This window comes from Numida meleagris, chromosome 2, assembly GCF_002078875.1.
Source record: "Numida meleagris isolate 19003 breed g44 Domestic line chromosome 2, NumMel1.0, whole genome shotgun sequence".
NCBI classification, from domain to species: domain Eukaryota; kingdom Metazoa; phylum Chordata; class Aves; order Galliformes; family Numididae; genus Numida; species Numida meleagris.
The window spans coordinates 59,608,193-59,629,536 of record NC_034410.1 but is presented as its reverse complement, the minus strand read 5'-3'; the positions used below and the strand labels follow the sequence as shown (position 1 = coordinate 59,629,536).

Below are 21,344 nucleotides of genomic sequence, written 5' to 3'. Positions count from 1 at the left end.
TATGCATATCAGTGGAAGCCCCCTGAAATCATTCTTGTCTTCCTCCTAAAACAGAGCTACACAAGTCACAAGGAGTGGTGGTCTTCTTTTCAAGTCCTCATTTCTGGAAGCTGACGGGGCTTCTACTACATGTAGATGAAACTGGCTGCTGGGGAGACCACATGGTGAGCTAAAGGGCCTGCTCTTAAGCAGTTGATATCTGTCATTTCATATTCCTTACTGCAAGCATGGTTACTGCCATCCCATATCTTAGTGACTGTTTAAAGTTGGCACTGTACTGCGGAAAAATGGCCCAAAGGGAACCAGGCAAAGTCTAAGGTCTCAATTGTATGATGTAGTTGGCTGTGCTAGTTTAAGACCAGTTTATTTGCAGGTACGAAATCAGCTCCTCAACTGGTTTAAGCTTAAACCAAAACATGGTTTAACACTGAAATATGAAAATGCCCACTCTGTCTTCTATGCCAGTTCAACTGCAAGGGTATTTAAATGACTTTATGGAAACTAATATAAATTTTCCTAGTAGTTTGGACTTAGGTGATGATTGCAGCAGCAGAGGAGAAATCAATATTTCCCTAACTACTCCATGTGCTGAGGGCCTCTGAAGTTTGTTACACCTCTGTGAGCTTTTGGGCATTAGTAGCTGTCCACAGAACAGGCACAGAAATAGGAAAGCTCTGTCTGTTCTGCAGGGACTGGGCTGCTGTCTGTACTCTGTTGTGTGCGGTGCAGCCGTGATCGTACCTGTAAAATGATAAATGAAGTGCAAAATCACTTGCGCAGAGAATGGGAACAAATGGGAGCAGTCTTTTCCATGCTCGTTGTCATAGGCTTGTTGTATACGAATGCCATAGACCTGTTGTTTATGAATGTCTCCCCATTTTCTTCTCTCTAATCTGCATGGAAGCTCTGCTCCATTGTGTGGAGTTCAGGGTAAGTTTCCATTTTTGATCCTGGAAGGCTTCCAAGGAAGTGGCCTTCACTGGTTTGAGGCTGGGTGTTCCTTTATGACCGTGATCACATGCAAGTGCATTTCATAGAAGCAATGAAACTGTCAAGCTAGAGAAAGCAGCTTCTGGACACACAGCTTTCCCAGAAGCTCTAACTAGGCTGAGGAAATGCATTTCCGCGGTGAATAAGATGTCTGTGGAGTCCGTCACTTTCAGAAAATGTCAAACTCTTGCTGTAAGTTATAGAAACATCCAAGTGCGTATGTAACCCCAGTAGGGTTAATCAAGCTCTTTCTCCTGTGGGGTGGTAAGGAAGAAAAAGTGGGAGAGATTATTGTTGCTATTTTTACATGCTTGGGAGCTGCTAAGCAATTGTAATAATGGGAGTCGTAAATTACTTCACCACTTCCCAGTGAACTGACTCCTTAGAGAAATACAGGATAGGTATTCTGAATGGCAGACACTGCAGAGGAGAGACCGTACGGATGAACCTAAATTTCTGTTCTGCTCCCCCTGCTTGAATTGCTTTGCGGTACAAGCATAGCAGGCACCGCATTTGCAGTCTGCAAGAGTTTGGTGAAGGCATTCACACCTGCTACCTGAAGGGTAGTTCAGCAAAAGAAATTCAAAAGTTTATTCAGTGTATTCTTTTTTCCTCTTGCTGTTCCCAAAAAAGAAGCTCATTCATATGCACTTGACAGTGAGAGGTACATTTTCAGTGCAGTGCAAGGTGACTTAACCACATTATTCCTAGGAGTGGTGGCAGGAATGCTGCAGCAAAATCCTCATGCCAAAGCATGTAAAATAACTATAGACGAATCCCATGCCCTGTGGCAATGGGAATCCTGGTCAATGAATTTTGTGCTGAGTGCTGAAACAAATAAAATCCATGCCACAAATCTCCTGTCTGCCGCACTGTGATTCTCTCTATTTTAGATTCTGTGCAGACTTCTTCCTGGTGCATTGCATTAATATTAAATTAACAACACACTACTCACATGGAACTTACATTCTAAAAAAAGCTCACATTATGCTGTAAGCCTTTTATTACAAAATAATAGCAGTCGTGAGGTTAAAGTTTGTTCATACAGTTTTCTATAGAACATCTGTACATTTTTTATGCAGGATAAAAGCTACGTTCCATGTGTAGCTTAGTCATATGAATATAGATAATGAGTAGTTTATTGAATTTCCTTTTAGATTTTACCATTCACTTATATTCATCTGAAGCCTTTCCATGCAAAACATACCAGATTTTTGTAAGTGGTTCTTTCTTTTCAGAAACACTAATTTCTCCGTCAGTGTTCTGCAGAGAATGTGACCTGATATGAAAAGGACCTATTCCTCTAGGATTTAGCTTGTAGCTGGAGGCATAACTCAAAGATTCTCTGAAGTGCATTGTAATCCACACTGGAGACAATAAAGAGAAATCACTAGGTCCATATGGAGTGAGACCTTGAAAAGCTTTATGAGGACCACATTCACTGGAATTGTTACCCAGCATCCAAACCATGGGAGCCCACAAAAGCTTCAAAACCAAAATATTTCAGGGCTTTTGTGGCCTTCCATGACGCGGAAGCTGGACAGAATTTTTATTGAATCTGGCCCTAAATAAGCAAAAGAATTTTGTAATCAGTGCATGGTTTAACAGGAAGACAGAAAGATTCTTTTAATATTGGAGTGATATGGTGGGAATGTTTAGCCCTAGATACAATCCTGGCTGCTGAGCTCAAGAGAAATTTCCCTGCAAGCAAAACTATCTGGGAATACAGGAAACTAGTAATTAACCTGAAGGGGAAAAAAGTTATCTATTCTAATCTCTCTCTTTTTTTTTTTTAACTCTTTATGTGTAAGCCATACCTAACTTTCCAATCACTGACCCTTTGTCCCACAAAAATGTTTTTAATACTATAAATAGACTCAGTTGTTGAATGCTAATCCCTCTCTTGTCTTGTAGCAGCACTTTCAGTCATTGGTAAGGAAGCTCTGGAATCAGAGCCAGAACTCCTTAATGCCATTCCAGGTGTCAAACAGCAGGGACTATTAGAGAACAATATGTAGAAATTCTCAACCCTGATGGTATTTCAGCATTAAGCCTAGATCCTGGAACAGTTGCTTGCTGTATTGCCAAATGTCTTACAGATTAAAGCTTTGACATTGTAAATATGAAACATGCAAATGGGTGACCATTGCATGATGGTCTAGTTTCAGAAGGGACTACTTCAAATTATGCCATGAACTTGAAATTACTCTGGTGCTCTCCACTGAGCCTCATATGGTGGGCAGAGTTACCAGGAGGGACATTGTAATCGCAGTTATGTTTTCTCAAATTGAAATGTTGTCATGTTTTAGATGCAGGGATAGCATGAAGAAAAATATCCTAAGGTTGATTAACCAACATCTCAGAGAGTTCCGCAGATCCAGACAACTGGATGGGTCTTATCTGGGGACCAGGTGAGTAGATCTGAGCTTATTCCTTTCACTTCAGCATCTACCTGTAAGTGGTGATTTCACCCAGAGCAGTATATAAGCATTTCAATAAACAGGGCATGCATTGTGCAGCAAAATCAAAGCTATGCAGTAATAACTACCCTGCAGCTAAATGGATGCTTTTTCCACAGATGAATCCTTAGAGGGATGATGTAGTGTTTAGTCATTCATCTCCTTGTGACTTATTAAAACAATTAACAGGCAAAAAAGTGGTTATTTTGAGTGGCTTGGCTGAGGCTATACAGAGTGAAGTTCAGGCAGAGTGAGTTTCTACCTCTGTTGTTAGCAGTGTGAAGTGGCCAGGGCTGCAGTTCTCCTCTTAGCTCCCCTTCTAACTAACTGTTTGACCTTGGAAGAATACCCTGACTGTCTTGGGTTTTATGAACTTGAGACACGAATCGGCTTTTCTAGAAGATTTGCAGGCTCTCGGGGCAAACCTGGGCCTGGCTTTAGGGTTCAGCCTGATGGGTTTATAATTTGAGACCTGTGTACACGAGTTTTGAGGTTTTGACATGTAACCAGATGAAAAGTAATGGTTTCAATTGAGTTTTGCTTTGAATTTTTGGGTTCAGCTGCACTCCTCGCTTAAAGGCAAGGCCTGAAGGTGGTGAAGGTAACTGAAGAAATTACCCACTGAGGGCTTCTAGGGGAAAACCAGATAGTTTCACTCCTTCTGTTTGAAAATTAAAGGCCTAGCTGTATGGTTTGCTGTGGTTTTTGTACAGTGTAACTGCCTGTGTCCTGTTCCAGGAGGAGAATATAAGAGAAGCAGGTGCGTAATGCTAAACACCTGCAGGATGCCTTGGACAGAAGATCTCTGAACACAAACCTGGAAACAATGTGAGCAATAATGCAGGTTTTTACTTCTTGAATTTCCTTGCCTTTCTTCTATTTCTTCCTTCCTAGCCACCCTTCATCCAAGCAGTGTAGTGCAAACAAAACCTGCAGTCATTTTAACTGTGAGGTATCCCAAGACTTGCAGGACTGGTCTTTTAACTTTCCTACCAGATGGCAAAGAGATACCACGTTAGTCTGCATGTACTGCATGTCCTTTGTCGAGGTTGCTGTGTTTGGCTCCTAATTCTGATGACAGGGCAAGGGGAAATGGTTTCAAGGTCAGAGAGGGTAGGTTTGAGTTATATATAAGGAAAAAATCTTCTACAGTGAGGGTGATGAGGCACTGGAACAGTTTGCCTAGTGATGTGGTGGGTGTCTTGTCCCTGGAGACTTTCAAGGCGAGGCTGGATAAGGCCCTGGACAACCTGATCTAGCTGTGGTGTCCCTGTTCATTGCAGAGGAGTTGGACTAACTCTAAGGATCCTAACTCTAAGGATTCTATGATTCTACTTGCTAGATCCACATGCCTCTTGCCTGGACCTCAGCAGTGCATTTGACGTGCAAGTCTTCCAAGGTTTGAAAAGGCCAGTGGAGCCTGAAATCAGCTCTAGTTTGTCAACGGCTGAAACTCATTTTTGTGCTGTGGTGCTGTGGACACTCCAACCCATGCCTTCACATGCAAGTAAGGCAGATAGATAGCTAAATAATACGGGTTTAGCAGAAGAGGTTTCTATAAAATGTTCCTATACCATTAGGCAGGGGCATCAAGGCTGGGTGAGTGCACCAGCTCTAGGCCACACAACACTGATGGCCAGTGCAGAACTCCACCGCACTGCATAGTCTGCGCCCCAGCATGGCAATGGCTGGGACCTGCCCCGCTCCCCAGCAGGATGGAGATACCCTTGGGCTGGCCTGGCTCAGGTCCGAGCCATGGCTGGGGTTTGCTGGGGCACCTGGGGCCCAGCAGGCCCTGGGGGAGCGCCCGGCCAGGCCTGGAGGGGAGCTGTAGAGGGCAGAGTCTGGCACCAGGCTGCATAACTTCACTTTAAAGCACTAACTGTGATTTTTATGGGGAGCGTTTGCGTGCCAGAAGTACAGCTCTTTTTATTTAGTGAAATATCCTTTGGAAAACTGTAAAATCATGACAGGTTTTCATATTTATTTTACATTCAACTCAGGATTATACACGATCAGCTTTAGGGCCTTGTAGGAGCCAAGAGAATATAAAGGTTGTCAGAAAATTGGAAGCTTTATACCAGGCTGTTCTGATTTAACTGGCAGACCATTTAAAGTTACTGAGATGTGGGGAGAAGGAGGGCTTTTCAGAAATGTCAAACTTCTAAGGAGGGTGCTGCTGCTTCTGGCTGGCACCCATTCTCCAAAGCACTGACCTCAGCACCAGCAGGAGAATGGCAGCAGCATCTTTTGGCTTTATTTTGTAGTTATTGTTCTGAAGTTTCCCCCTCTCTGAATAGATAAGTTTCCCCCGGAGATGTAGTAGCATCTGGGCTTTCTTGCAGCTGAGCTGAAAGCCGCCTGGTTCCCCGAAATGAAGTGACAGCTTTTAGTCTTCCACAGGAACGTGTGAATGTATTCAGGTTCATTTATAACACAGAGAGAAGAAAATTGATATTAGAGGGGAAAAGATAAAAAGGAAAGAGAAAAAAGATCTTTGAGGGCTTCATCTGCCTGGGCTGAGAAGTAGTATAACAGTAGTATAATGCATCCCCACACTTGAGTCCACGTGAGCTGAGTAGCAATGAGGTACACACGCACGCAGGCTGGGATCCTAGTCAACCAGTCAAATCATTCCTTCATCCGGAGGTATTTTTCTCATTTCTAATAATAAATGCTGAAATCTGGGGTTAGTGCAATGTACAAAGATAGCCTTTAATATACACAACGTGGTTTACGTCGAACTGTGTCCAGTGTACAATGACCGCATTGTTTCCCTTCTTTTTTTCCACAAAAGTATAAAAGAGCATCATGCTACAGACAGCACATTTTAGTCTGAAGTGGAACTGGCAGAGGATTTCAATGGAAAGTTGATTTATTTCAAGGGATTATGGGAGTCCAGGGATAAAGCTGGCACCTGGCCACAGGGAGAGCCCTTGACCTAGAAGCAGGAACAGTTTTCAAAGCTGTGCATGTACATAACTGAGCAGAACTCTTTAATTTAGTGCAGAGCATAACCTGAATTCCTTCTCTGAGGGAAGATGAAAGAAACAGTTTTTACTTCTTAGTAGGACATTGGAAGATCTTTGCCTATTTTGCATCTTATTCCGCAGCATTGCAGGAAGCGATTGCTTGTGACAAAAAGGCCACTTTCTTCCCTTTGTAACTGGGGAAGTAAATTGAGCTGCCACTCATAAAGCTGACTGGATACAGGATTAATTTGCTTTTCCTGATAGATGAAGCAAGTTAACAGGCCACTGCAGGTTACTCTCTGAATCAACATATGAAACGTAATTTCATTGTCTTTCCTTCCCTCTTCCTCCAGGCCTTGAGCTGTAATTATAAAGACTTCAAATCTCCCTAGTGACATCAGCTGGTTAAAAAAATTTGGATCACAGGAGTAATGTAACCCAGAGTCTGCTTTCTGCAGCGTTGCTCACAGTCTAGAGAAAGTCATTCTATACAAAATATTCTTCTGTAACTATGCTCTATTAATTTTAGTGGTAGGTTTTAGTCAGCTTCACATCGGGACCCATCTAGCCTATCCCTTAGTCAGAAGCTACAAAGCGCTACAGCAACAGAATAAGTCTTTAAAATGATATTTTGGAGCATTTCACAAAGACCGTGTATTAAATCAAACATGCCATAATAATTACATTTGCTAAAACTTCCTCAGCAGTAACAGGCTTCCAGCTCAGCTGCCCTTGAAATCAATCATAAACTCCAGCCGCTTAATTAAGTGCTTTATTCTGCAGCTCTCAGTCCGGCCAAACGTCCGCAGGCGTCTGCAGGTATCTGACCTGAATCAAGGACTCCGGGTTTGAGTCCTGTGTTTCCAGACAGTGCGTCTGACTGATAGAGTAAAACCGCAAAGTGCCAGATGGTTTCAACATATTCCATAGCTCCCTGTATGGGCATCCACCAACAGTGTGTGCCTTCCTGTAAAATTTCACATGTTGAAGCAACTTCTTGCAGTGTGGAGACAGCACGGCATCTGAAAATAAAGATTTAATGGTACTGGTGCTGCTCAGCTTCTTGTCAACTTCTGGACTGGGAAAAATTTTCAGCTGTTCTAAAATTAGGAGATAATGTAGTGCTGGCTAGAATAGGGCATAGTCTGGGCAGGCTTCTTCGTTATCAGCTCCCTCGTTGAACTTTAATCCCTGTTTTATGACTGTTCAGCTGTTTTGGGTTTAGCTTGCATCATGGGCACAAACTGCCAGCCCTGTTCAATTTGCATGGTGATTTTGCCACGTGCGTTCAAACGAGACTGACTGAGTTCACCTCACCTGTTAGCCCCAACAAACTGGGACTATGGGACCTTCCTGCCCCGCAGTGTCCCTGGCTGAGAGCGCAAGAGCTGTAGGGCAGCCAAGCGGAGGCTCTGCAAACCCGGCTGGCTTGGGTGCCAGGTGGGGCTGCTTGATGGTCCAGGAGGCCAGACAACGGGCTCTTTTCACTGTGTTACCTAAAGCAGTCTCAGCTTTGGTCTCCTAGCAGGCTAGGTGCCCAGTGGGTTTCTTCATAACTCACACTCCAGTTCCTTGGATCTGTAGAGAAATGGGAAAGGGCTGCTGGGCAGGTTTGTGTGGCTTGGATTAGTGCTAGCACTTGAATCTTTCCTTGCATCTAACACTGGGTACTGTAGGAGTTGCAAGCAGTACAAGTGAATGGGCTCAAACCTGACTACCTTTGTCATGCAGAGGAGTTTGAGAGTCCGTCCCAGGGCAGGAACCACTGCAGCATCGTGTCCAGCAGGCTCATGCCAGGGCTTCCAGAAGTGCCACCCCCTCTCCTGTCCTGCCCTGCTGTGGCCTAGCCCCATGCCTTGCCAGGAGTTATGGCTGATGTGAACACGGGCCTGCATTAACTCATACCATTGCCATTGCATCAGAGAGAGTGCATATAGTAGGACCACGTTCTCCTTTCCCTTCCCCTCATGAATCTGGTGTCCTTACATGTAGACCAGCATTCAGCCCCAAAACAAGCAGTATGTATTTGTGTATGGTAGCACATACAAGGCCTAGTTATGGGCTCATGCCCTAATGCATACATCCCCCTGCTCATGCTCCCCCTGAGTCTTTTCTGAAGAAGTCTTAGGTCTGAAATGTTACAAGCTCTCCAGGTGTTGCTGCAGACCTTGTAACCAAGGCTACCTGCCCAGAGCACAGCCTTCTGGGGGAACAGTGCACTGGGATTTCACGAAGAGGTGGGAAAGACCAGAGGAATGCATTTTCTTTAAAGGATAAAAATTGATAAATATTATTTCTTTGTGCGCTGAAAGCCTTTTGTGACCAGGTTACCAGGGACACACTGCGTGGACAGCTGCGCCTGAACTCACATTCAGTTTATGTTGTAACTCCCCTTCTTGGCATTGGTACCAGTGAGTTTGTAATCAAATACATGGCAGCTGCACCAGTGGGCCAACAGGGTCACTTTTAATTCATGTCTGTGGTTCGGTGGGGAAAATATAATTATGAAACCCCGTGGGAAATGGCTGTCTTGATGTGGCCAAGCGTCCTACCCATAGTGAGTATTTATACAGCATCTTTTTACTGACAGAAAAAAGAAAAAAAAAGAAAACAACACAGAAGATTAGAAACACTTTGTTGCTTTTACACAGCAAGAAAACATGTAACTGATTTTACTGTGTGTTGCCCATAATCACTCTGCTTCCTATCTACTAATTACAGCAAAGAACAGCTGAACTCCAATGACAGTAGTGTTAACCAAATAAAATTTTAGTTACTTTAGCGTCAGTGAATAATCTGTCTTCCTCAACTTGATTTACTAATATCTTAGTTGACAAGGCTCCCCATTCTGAGTATTCATTTTATAGTCAGAGAGGGATTGTTTATAATTTACAGTTTTAAGTCTGAGCGCTATTATTTTGCACTGTCAAATGGCATCTGTTATCGTACATAGCTCATCATATGTCAGTGCCACAAAAAAGCAAAGCAAACCATCCACGGAAGCAGACAGATTTATGAGCACCCTGCAGTGTTCAGCAGTGTAAAGGCAAATTTCTTTTGAAAGGGCAGAGGGGTTTTACAGTGGGGCGAACCTGTGTTACCTGTGTGGGATTCGTTCACACCAGACACGTAATTCAGGTTGAACACTGCTTCCCTGAGTGGGTTAAAATCCAGGGTAAGATTTGTTTGTAGGTATTAGGTTGTCTCCATCACCCCGCTATCACTGCAGGCATCCCGGGGCTCTAGCCGCAAGCTTTCTAGGAGATAGCCTATGTATGTTCAACCTCTGTAGTACAACTTACAAGGAGACTGTAATTAGAAGATTTGAATTAGATATAACCATGTGGCAACAAACTCCAGCATAGCTGTCTTTGCCAGTACAGACAGGAGCAAGCCATCTCAAAGCACGCTGGAATGAATGTTGTTTACCTTGGGACAAAAAAAACAACAACCCCAAACCGCTTCAATGAACCCAAGTGAGAAACCTGTCTTTTAGGGTTGGTTATGAATCTTTGTTTATTTTATGCTTGATTATAAGTCCTTATTTCATTTTGTTTGTTTGTTTACCTGCTGAGCACAGTAACACAGCAGTTAGAGAGGCTTCTCTTCACCCCCCTTGCTGGAGCAGGCGGGGAGTCTGAGCAGTGCAGCTGCCACCAGGCAGCTCTGCTGTCGTTTGCCCGAATGGAACTGCACAAGGCTTTCCCAGTTCTGGCAAGAGCACCTTTTTCCAGTCATGCTACAGCTTTGAACTCATAGCATGGTACTGTTGCTATGATTATTCTACTTCTTTCTACAAAAACATCGGTTGCACCTTCATTGATCGAACCAAGTCATGCACTGACGTATAGCTGCTTAACTGCGTTCTGCATGGGCTTTCTATGCAGCTAAAATTGTAGCCTAGCAAGGCTTGACAGAGCTTTTTTTCCAGAGTAAAGCTGATCGTCTATAGCTATACTAGTAGCTCACACTTATCTCAGCTGTGGCTGTGGATTCTCATCATTGTGAAAAATCAGGGCTTATGTTACCTGTTAAAGACCACACAGCTCATCGGTGATGAGCGCTGTATACTTTTTCCAGCTATTCATGGACTCGCAGAAGTACGAGGTTTAGAAGAACATGAAAAAACATCTTTAAATGTCATAAAGTTTAAACAACGAAGACTTGTGCGTTGCAAGCATTTATTGTTCCATTCTACCTCGCATTTCCTTTGATCTATTTTTAAGTCATTGCAAACTTTGTTAAAATCCAAATTCCGCAGTCTCCCCCTAGAAGTGTCCTTTTGACTTGGACTCACGTTTTTAGCAGCCTATTCCTTTTGTATCACTGAAATGCCAAGATTTTAATGGAATGCTTTATTAAGTTTCCAAATGCTTTTAGCCAATAACAAAAAAGTTCAGCTCAGTAGTTTTAATCTCAGAAACCTCAAATCTGTTTTCTCCGCATGTGTGAAGAGCCATGCAGCTCTTAAGAAGATTAAAGCTATAAATTCTAACATTACAGGGGCCAATGCTCTCACGGTCCTGATCAGGCCAGGTTATTTTATGCAAGTTATTCCACATGTGAATGTCCAGGACTATTGCTAACCTTTGGGTTTGCCTGGCCTTTTTTTTCCGCTTGTTCTCAGGTGTGCCATTTGTAGAAGGTGAACGTGTTTTTTCTTCTGTGCTACTTCTCTGCTTTGTTTTAATGTTAAGTGACAAATTATATCATTTTCATTATCAGCGCAGCTCAGAAAGCCATCTGTTACTCAAAGACATCAGGATCAGCAGTCAGCCACCTCAAAATAAGCGGCTGTAAATCTGGAGTGCCTATACTTTCTAAATGGAGAGAGGCTTTTGCATTAATCTCCTGGACTTGCTGAGTAGCTGGTACTGTGCCCAAACACAAGTAAACTCAATTAGTAAAAATAGACATGATGTGGCAGTTTAATATATGGCATTTAAGCATGTGTCCTACAGACTAGAAGTGCGCAGTTCAGGTCCCACAGACAGTTTCATGCGTACGATTCAGTTATTTTCTGACTGCCAAATACCTTGTGAAAAATGATGGGGATATTTTATTTCCATGGAGGGGCAATGGCGCTGCCATTTACACAGGTGTCAGTCTGGGGATGCTCAGCTGACTGTTGCTGGGACTGTGAGTGTTCAGCCTCACTGAGTAACAACAATTTCAGGCAGGCAGTCGAGCGCCAGTACGCAAACCAGCTTCAGCGGCCACATGTTTTACATATGGAGCATTACATGGAATGTACGCTTTTAAGCAGATAAGGAACATTTGCAACACTTTTGGGAGCTTTGTTCTACGTAACGGGGCAAGCCTGGGTACATGAATTTGCAGCTTAAGCCTTATGGGAAAGCCTGCTGCTTTACCCTGCTAGCAGCGTAGCAGGCTACACCTCTTTTTCATGGCAAGCTGATCAAAGGGAAGTTATTCAAGTGCAAGTTGTGCGTATGGCGGCGCTGGGCTGAGCAGCAGCAGTGAGGCCGGGGCGTGGTGTGCTTGACCTTCGGGGCCTTTGTCTTCGGCTCCGTTCGCTTCCTGCGTGGGCCCGGTTTCATGCGGGAGCGCGATGCAGAGAGGCCCTGTTTGTTTTCCGTGCGCGCTATGATAGGCTGCCATTGTGTCAGGACGTGCGGCGCGCAGGATAAAGCGCTCTGCTTATTATAGCCTCGTTAAAAGGCCCGTCAGTATTTCCATTTCAAATTCCTATTTTCAGGAGTAGTTTACTACTGAGCCGTAACAAATTGCAGGCAGGAAACTTGGCAGTCGCGTTCCCAGCCTAAGAGCAAATTCTTTTACGGGCTTTAAATAAATTAATTAATTAATATTAATGGCATGCGCTCCCTGCATGCAAAATAAAGGAGGTTTTATTATTATTTGGTTTTGTCTTATCCTTGAAACAAAAGATGAAGGCGAAGGGGAGTATTTACATACCAAATGTCTGCGTCCAGGAGTGTGGGGAAGGGCCCAGGAGCAGTGCCACTGGGTGATGGAGGCTGTTAGTGGGTGGGCACTCCTGGCGAGTGGGCTCGTCCTCCAGACAGAAATACCGGTATGAAAGGGGCATTAATCAATGCTAACCAGAGATAAGGAGCCTAGGAGAGCAGAAGAGAGTGTCATACATCACGTGTAGTTTCACCGCCGACAAGCTACAGCTTGATAACCACAATGGGAGAGGGAAATTCTTTGAGGTTAGTTTAAAAAGGAACAAAAATCAAAACAAAGCAAAATAGCAACACCACGCAGTCTGAAGGGTTTGAAGGGGAATAACTAATAGCCAAAACATTCCCCTGGTAAACGTATTTTTGGTAGACTGTAGCGGTCCTGACTTTTATTATGCAGCCGGGGTTTTAAGTCCTGAAATAAGGAAAAAACAATTGCTTTTTGTCTGCTATCCAGACAGCAGAGATTTCAAGCTGGTAAATGCTCCCAGCTTACCTTTCTGTTCACTGAAGATTGGAGCGCTTAAGGAATCTGGGAACTGTTGACCGTAAACTACCTGAATCCACTATGCCATTCAAGGAAAGTACAGCCACAGGAAGAGCAAACTGAGAGGAAGCAATGTTAAGCAAACTTAAGAAACCCAATGAAAATTTTGTCTAGTAAAAAGCATTAAAAATGCTAATGTGTAAGAAGATAGGTGAATCCTAAGATATCATAGTATGTAAAGTTTCTTCAAAGAACAAATAAAAGGGGCTTGGCTGCTGCTCTTGGGATTTCTTCTTTTGTTTAGCTTTCAGGAAATTTTAACTTCATATGTTAAAATAAGAAAACGTTATTTCACCCTTGGAATGATCGGTGTTTTTGCCCCACTGACCGTATTCTATTTCTGAACAATCAGCTGGTATAAAAAATCAAACTTTTTCTTGAGAGAGAGCTGTTCCCAGATATATGTATGGCTAATAGTGGAGTGTTTGAGTGCATCGTTCGCTGCAGACACATAACCTGTGTGCTGCTTTGTCAGATGCCTGGGGAGGAAGGTTGGCCTCATCTAATTGCTGTGAGCATCTAGTTAAAACAGGAAAGGGGCATCGATCCTCATTTAGAGATCTGGAGGATTACTAGAATATAAACAATGACCTTAGGAAATCACAAAAAGAGTAACTTTAATACAAAGGCTTTTTTTTCAACTACAGCAATCATGCGCGTATTGTGATCTCACTGGAGAGGCCTTAAGTGTGTGCAAGGTTCAGATAAATATGTCCCAGTTCAGATAACAGCTTTTGGAGGCCAGATGCAGCCTTCTGGGACTCTCAAGGAGCCTGCAAGCTCTCCCCCTGCAGTCTTCAGGATCATCGCTCCAGGCGGCTCCGAGGAACCGATCAACTTGGCAGGGAGTCAGGCTGAGCTGAAAGCTTCTGGGAGCATTCCTGGGAACCTCTGATACTCTGAAGAGACTCTAGTGAGAGACAACACAGGGGCTGGGATGCTTGCCCAGATTGTAAACTGTGCAGGAATTTCTTTACAGCTGATAAGCGCTGCCCAGGACCCTGTGAAGAATATATGTTTTGTGAAAGTACTGCAGGCTCTCAGAGGTATCTCTGGGGTGTACATGAGTGCACACTCCTGGTGAGCTCTGTCCCCACTGCCCCCTCCTGCCACTTGGCTTGTCTGTGTGAATTACTGAGGGACTGCTTGCTGTTTCACCCCCCCCCACTCACGCCCCCTCCCTCTTTACATTTTTGAACCAGCAGAGGGAAACAGAGGGGTTCAAAAATTAGAGGGCTCAGGTATAATAAATAATGAAGGTTCTGCTGAGTCTGTATCCTCCTATGTAAACATAAAAAGAGCTGGAGCCATAAAGCAGCAAGGGAGATAACGCCTAGCAAATATGACTTCAGTTTGCAAGATTATAGCAGTGTATTAAAAAAAATACATACAAAAATAATAATATATTAAAATTAAAAAATTAAAAAATAATAATGTAAAAAAAAATACAGGTGTTGGTGAAGGGGGTGGTAGTTCTTCTATATGCAGCTCTCATGTTTGATTCTGGGCATAACATTGCTGCTGGGGAGGGACGGCCAAAAGGAGCAGTGCTCATAGAATAGCAGCAAAAGTGCTTGTGAGGCAGCAGAAGTGATCACAGCTGGCAGTCTCTCTGGGCTAATTTATATTGCATTTACCAGCAGGCAAAGGGTGTTCATCCTTGCAATTGCTGCAGAGTAGCTAGTGTCCTGTAAAACCACACCCTTGATTGCCTCACCATAACTTGTTCACAAAGGCATACCCTCAAGCACGTAGTAAACTTTAAATGTGTGATTCAGAATCATTAAGACAACGGGACAACGTGTACACCTTAAAGCTGACACCAGGTTTACACATCTCTCTGACGATGGGCCAAACAAGGGAGAGAAATGACTTAATTTTTCTGTCCTAACAAATGGGATTTATCATGGAAAGAAAGGGGAGAGACAGATTAGATGGCATGAAAACCACTGGGTAGTCCAACTTTTGTAGCATTTCAGATTTCTCAGACCTGAGCTGCATGTCAGCATGAGAAATAATCTCCTGAGGTTGCTGGGAGATGTCCCATCACATCATATTTTTAACAGCAGAGTAGGTTGGTTGACAGGGATAGTTTATGAAATGGAAAGGATTTCAGTCAGCCTGTGTTGCTCAACAAGTATGAAAAAAATGTAGATAGTATCCTGGTTTTATTTTTGTTTATACTAATACTGTTTTCTTTTGTCCTTGATGTGTGGAATTGTTGCTTTTCTGAGTCCTTGGCTAAGCCTTGGGAAAAGGGAACAATAATGCTTGTACTCCACTGTGTCACCACTCTTTTGCAAGATAATAGCTTAATTTTTACTGTCTCTATTCGACAGGCAGAAGAACGGAGGCAGCAGAGGTGTGATAAGACTAGGACCAAGATGGAGAAAAACAAGACCAGGTTAGAGTTGTGTCATATGCAATGAAGTCTTCAATAGAGCTGTATAACAATAGCATAGACTAGGCCTTCCCAGCTTGGAAGAAGGACAACTAAAGGGGAATAAGAGAGATGTCTGGGTAGCGTGGAGAGTGTGGGTAAAGACTGGCCACTCTGACTGAGTGCAAGAACCAGGAGCACTGAATGAAGCAGAAAGAAAGAGAAAATTCTTGCATCAGGAACTTGACCTGTGCAATGTGACATAGGATGATGTCGATGCATAAAGTTTACATGTGCTCAGGGGGAGACTGCACAAGTCCTGAAAGATAAATCTGTCAAGGTTTAGGCAGAAACCACATCCTACTCAAGATGTCCTTGAGCTGAAAATAGCAGAAGGCTGGGGAATATGTGGAAGAAGTAGTGTGTGGCTGCCCTTGCTTACTGAAGCATCTGCTCATGACCGCTATTGTCTTATGGCCACCGTATGGCCATTCTTATGTCCTTTTGCACAAAGAAAATGAGGATATGAGCTGTGATAAATCTATAGCGAGGAACCATGTAAGAACTAGTATCTCTTGCATGGGAATAGCTTGTGATGAGATGGTCCTGACCCCCAGCAGCCCATCCTACTCTTTCAGCTATGCAAGACACTGGGGCAGAACAATCCCTGTGGTAGAAAGTACAGTTCAGAAGGGCTTGAATTTTATTATTTTGGGAGAAGCCCCACAGCAAAAAACATGCATGTTGGGAGAAGGCTGAAGATGTGCTTTGAGCAGGCATTTCTGGTGTACCGGGATGCCCAGCTAAACTCCTGTTGAGAAGACTGCTTTCACACTGCTGTGTTTTTTTCTTGTAATTGCTATGTGCTAATAGAGCTCCAGAGCTTTGACTAGGTGTATTATGTTATGTACAAATAAATAAATGATATCATATGAGGACAATATGAGAGCAGATGCAAGTTTCGAAGACAGGTGGAAATGGAAACTCTCCAGTGGAAAAAGTAGGCAGAGAGAGAGAGACACGATAAGACATTTTATGCAAGATGGGAACAATTAGTGCCTTTAGTAGGAAGGCCTCTGCCGAAGGGTGTAGAAAGGACATGAGAACCTGGAAGATCTCTGAGGGCAAGGTGCTGCCTTTGTATAGTAAGAAGTCAAAGCAATGCCGGTCTAGTTTTGAACCTATCTACATACGCTGAAATAATGCTAATTTAACCTCAGACTTCCTATCACTTTTCTCAGGACATTTTTTTTATAATTACAGAGTTTCAGAGTTCTTCAGGACACCACATCCTCATGACCCTGCAGAAGAAACTGGAAAAACACCACTTCAACTTGTAATTGGATACAAGGTAAATGTTTACTGTGCTCACCTAGGTTGTTGGTCAAAGGCTTGCAGGCTGAGGACTTCCTACCCTGCAAGAAATTGACTGTTCTGTCATGTCTGCAGTCCTTCCCTGCCTGAAGATTTTCCTATTGATCATGACTATGGCTCAAGTCTAAGAGTGTACTGCAATTCCTTCATCCCTTATTCATCTCACTTAAATTTTTGTTTGATGTTTATGCACTAAGTCTTCATTTGTGTGCTCCAAGTGACTACAGATTTGTGGCACACAATACCTTTTGAAATCAACATCAAAAAAAGAAACAATAACACATTCTCGTCTGTGTACAAGATACATACATTGCAGGACTATTGCTGACTGTACTTCTGGTTACTACAGTGTTAGTTATTGGCTTTTCTTTAACATTACTGTGAAAAGGTAGGTGCAAAATAACTCTAGTCTCGGACATAAAGCAACTTACACTTATTTATCTCTTCAAACCAAGGCAGGAGCCCAGATCTGCCAATATTGGTTAAATTTTTTAAGCTTCAGTTCTGAATATGCATGAAAGCTTTGGGACCGAGGCCCTTGTGTGTCCTATTTTGTGAAGAGGTAGAGACAACGAGAACAGAAAATAGCTGTTATTCATATGCTGCACCTTTTTTCAACAAAAGATGTCATAAGGATTTTTAGCACGCGGACAAAATGTGCAGCCTTGGCAGCAGGACTAAGCATATTGTTTCTGAAGATCTGTTAGGCTGCTGATCCACGAGGTAGGAAGGATTTCTTCCATAGATCAGAACAGCTCACTTGTGGCTGTTAAAGTACTGAGGTGTCAAAAATCCATGTTTTCCATTCCTAAGTCTGTTCAAACAGGTAAGCAGCCCATTGTAGCCCCTTCTGCTCCCGTGAAAACTCACACCACTTAACAAAGTATGTATAGTATCGATGAACGAGACTGTAACAGGCTTTAGAAACCACACTGCCTTATATGTAGGTAAAACACTTTAAGAAAGGACAAGAGTTATTTCCCAATCCAAAGTGTTTACATGATAGATGCTAATCTAATCTGTCTAGACCATAATGCCCGTAACAGAGGAAAAACTGGCAAGTGAACTCCCAGATAAGTCTCTGTACCAGGTATGGTTTAAAGGGACAACCCGAGTGGACTCTGGCTGCTCCCTGCCAGAAGCAGAGAGCCCTCTCGCAGAAAGTGGCCAGTGAATTCTCGTTACTTCTTTGCCTTCCTTTTGGTTGAATGTTAATCCTCATTAACAGCGCTGCCTTGACGGCCCTGGAAGCCAAGAATTTTCCACGCGATGGAGCCTCCCCTATGTTCCCTGCTGGTGGACTTTGACCACAGTATGAAGTGATCTCTTCTAGGAAAGGAGACAGCTGCTGAGGTTCTGCTCCTGCCTGGCCCTTCTGCTCACACCACCTGCAGGGGTAAGGGCAGCGGCAGAAGAGTTTTATGGAGACCAGGATGTGGACAGAGACCTCCGACGCCTTGACACCATAGGCCACAAAACACCTAACAACCTGTTGTACGTATTACTCGAGGGTGCCTAGACCAATTAAGCACCTCTAGAGATGGCTTAGCATTTTTATTTTCCACTGGTCACTGCTGGAATGGCACTCAGGGCTAGGTTTGGCTGCAGTCCATCCCAGGGCCACCACTGGTAGCTTAGCTGCTTTTCTTTCCACATCAATGACACGTAACTGACTGACAACATATTCAAAAGATGAAATCTGTCTTGATTTTAAGACTTCAGAGGAGTCATCAGTTTTTATTCCCGTGATGAATTGCTTTCACTATTTAAAAAACAAACAAAACCAACCAAACAAAAAGAGCATCTTGTGTCATATCTGCATCGAAGGAGCTATTTTCATTTTAAAGTTCTTGAAGCTATTGTTATTTTAAAGGGGAACTTGACTACTTCTTTATAAAAAGCAAGACAACAATGAGGTACATATTTTTACCTTGATATCCCATTATCTATCTGATAAGACACGACAAAAATGTTTTCTTTAGAGACCCTACAGCCCATACTTAGGCACAGTGAAGAAATTAATGGCAGCCTTTCCTTTGAATTCACTTGCAAAGGGCTTCAGCATTTTACACCGTGGAGTTTTTGGACCTCAGCATTTTAAACCATAGAGTTTTCTCTTTAAGTCACAGTGTAGTACTACATACTTGCTTAGTCTTCATGAATATTTTGCTCTCACTTCACTAAATGTTAATTTTTATGAGATATTTGTGGCTTTAAAGGCACAGCACTGGTTCTCCGTGTGCACCAGTCACATTTCCTTCCATCTGAAAACAGTCCCACCCAAGAGTTCTGGAGACCATCATCAACGTCCCTGTTCTGACAGGGATACACTAATTTCTAAGCAAATACACGAAAAAGAAAGATGTTAGTCATACGTTATTATGTTCACACAAGTGGCACTTCTAGTTAAAGAATACATTCTAACTATGTTATTGTTCAGATCGTGCACACGTTTAACTTCCCAGAGTAAAGTGTACCTTAATTAGCCAGCTGTAATCCAAATTATAGTTTCTCACTCGTTAAAGCTGTTAAAATACCTTAAATCAGCTGCCTGTGTCTGAAATAATAATGAAAATAACTGCATTTGCAAAAATTATCTGAATGCAAGCAGGCTATAAATAGAGAGGAGGTGGATTGGACAGTCTGCAGATCCTGAGTTGGAATAAAAACATCATACTTAAGCCAAAAACATGACAACCAATATTTTCTGTTATAAAAACATTTGAGATTAATTTAGATTTTTTTTTTTTAATGAAAGCTGTCTGAGATTGAAATCGAGAGCAAAGTTCTCTGTTTATTTACAAGCCAGCACTGATACCTGAGGCATAAAGCAAGGCACCTTCAGAGCAATGCCAGCAAACTTTTGACTATATGGGAAAATCCTCCTTGCCACAGGACAAGCACGACGGTGTACTTGTGTCCTCTCAGCATAACCCCCACCTTGATAACACTTGTCATCTGAGCAGATTGCATGACAGGTTTGTGAAGTGGATTACTACTGTCCACTAGAGGCTGTAATGAGACCAACAATGTCATTTTATGACAAATTGAAGACTTAGACTGCAATGATCGATAATTGTAAAATTACTGTTCACATGCAATGCGCCGTCAATCACTGGATTTCCCTGAATGTGGATGTTAAAAAAAAAAATCCAACTTATGTTTCCTCTTATTCTCCCATTTTTCACAGATACTAATTAGATAAAGCATGCATGTTGATGGCACAACATCAGTGTATTGAAAGACAGCTTCTCCTAGACAACGTGCCTCCTGCATGTCAAGCTGATGACTGTCTTTTGGTCAAGAACACATTCAGCTGGGAGTCCGACCAGTTTCAGCATGTTACTGGCAGGAGGCACTGCTCGAGTGGGTTCCTGTGTCCAACTCACACCGTGGTGCTGGAGCCCTGATCTGTACGTACTGCACTGCCACAGTGCCTCTCTCCATTCTTCTTGTCAGAACTGTCCTGGTCTGGTCTGCAATTGTGTCTATTTTCTGTAGCAAATGACTTTCACCTCTGGCATAGTTCTGCACGTCTGGGTCAATAGACTGCACTGCCTTGACAGACAATGAGGGACCTTTGTCCCGGCCGTGGCAGCACATGAGATCTCACTCAGGTGCTGCTTCCCACCCTTGGTGCCCCCACCGTACTGCGTGCTGCTCACTGTGGGGGGAACGCTTTGAGCCCTGCCATAGGCCCTCAGAAGAGGAACTGCAGAGGTATAATGGCATCTTGTGATGTGGAAGTGCATCCTGCGTGCCAGGCAATGTCAGCGAAGGCACCGTCCCCTTATCTCTGTTATGTAACCAACATCAAAACGGAGGTGAGTTTGTGAACCTGATGTGGCTGGCTGCAGTTACGGCACTTCCCCAGCACATGGGCAGAGGCTGCCTGCTGGGAAAAAATACTGCTTTGGTTTACAATTGACTTACACTTTAGGGTTCTCTTCCAACTCTGAAGCAGAAACATGGACAAAGACTTAAAAGGCCAGAGGCTGGTTGATGGCAAAAAGTGTGGGTCCTGCGGCAAACACCGTAGCCACAGGACGGAGGAACACATAAGCCTCTTACACGAGCCTGCCACAGAAGGGAAAGTTGCCCAAAGCTTGCTTCAGCATGAATGTGGCTTCTCTTCCACAGCATGTGCCACACCTCTTGGCAAGGTGGAGGTTCAAGAAGGAAAGATTCCTTTCTCCTGAGGTAACAGGAGTACAACTGGAATAAAAAAGGTGGCAGGAGGGAGAATGCCGCGTCTGCAGAACAGAACCCCGAGGATGGGGTGGCAGCTCCTGTGGGGCCTTCACTTGATTTCCAGCTGTCTCCAGCCTCTGCCTCTCTCCCATGGTTCCTTTCATTAAATCAATGAACCTTGCATTAGCTGGGTGAGGATCATTTTGCTGTCTGCCACACGGCTGTAGATGCACCATCTCGTTGCTGAGTGGCACGTTTGTCCAGACATCCGGGCCTGCTGCTGTCCCCAGAGCACTCTGAAACAGGCAATCACTTTGGGTTGCATAGCAAACCTGATCTGGAGAGGCAGAAGTTGCATTGTTAAAATATCCTTACGCTCATAAAGCTAGTCTATATGTCAGTACCAACTCTCAGTCAAGAGCTGTGCAGATTACCATGTTGTTAGCACATTCTCTAGGAAATACAGAGGATGAGTACAGTCATTCA

At 43.5% G+C, this 21,344-nt stretch overlaps 1 long non-coding RNA gene across 18 annotated transcripts in view; it reads left to right on the top strand.

The window, feature by feature from the left end:
• Positions 1-21,344, top strand: part of LOC110394168 — a 120,837-nt gene extending 99,493 nt beyond the window's left edge. For 13 of the 18 annotated variants that reach the window (XR_002435408.1, XR_002435405.1, XR_002435413.1 and 10 more), the window contains 6 exons: positions 55-164; positions 3,300-3,401; positions 4,188-4,277; positions 15,253-15,317; positions 16,557-16,644; positions 19,858-21,344. This is a non-coding gene — a long non-coding RNA (uncharacterized LOC110394168). Of the gene's footprint in view, positions 1-54; positions 165-3,299; positions 3,402-4,162; positions 4,278-15,252; positions 15,318-16,556 lie in introns of all 18 variants that reach the window. The other 5 variants (XR_002435416.1, XR_002435414.1, XR_002435403.1 and 2 more) reach the window with 5 other exon arrangements.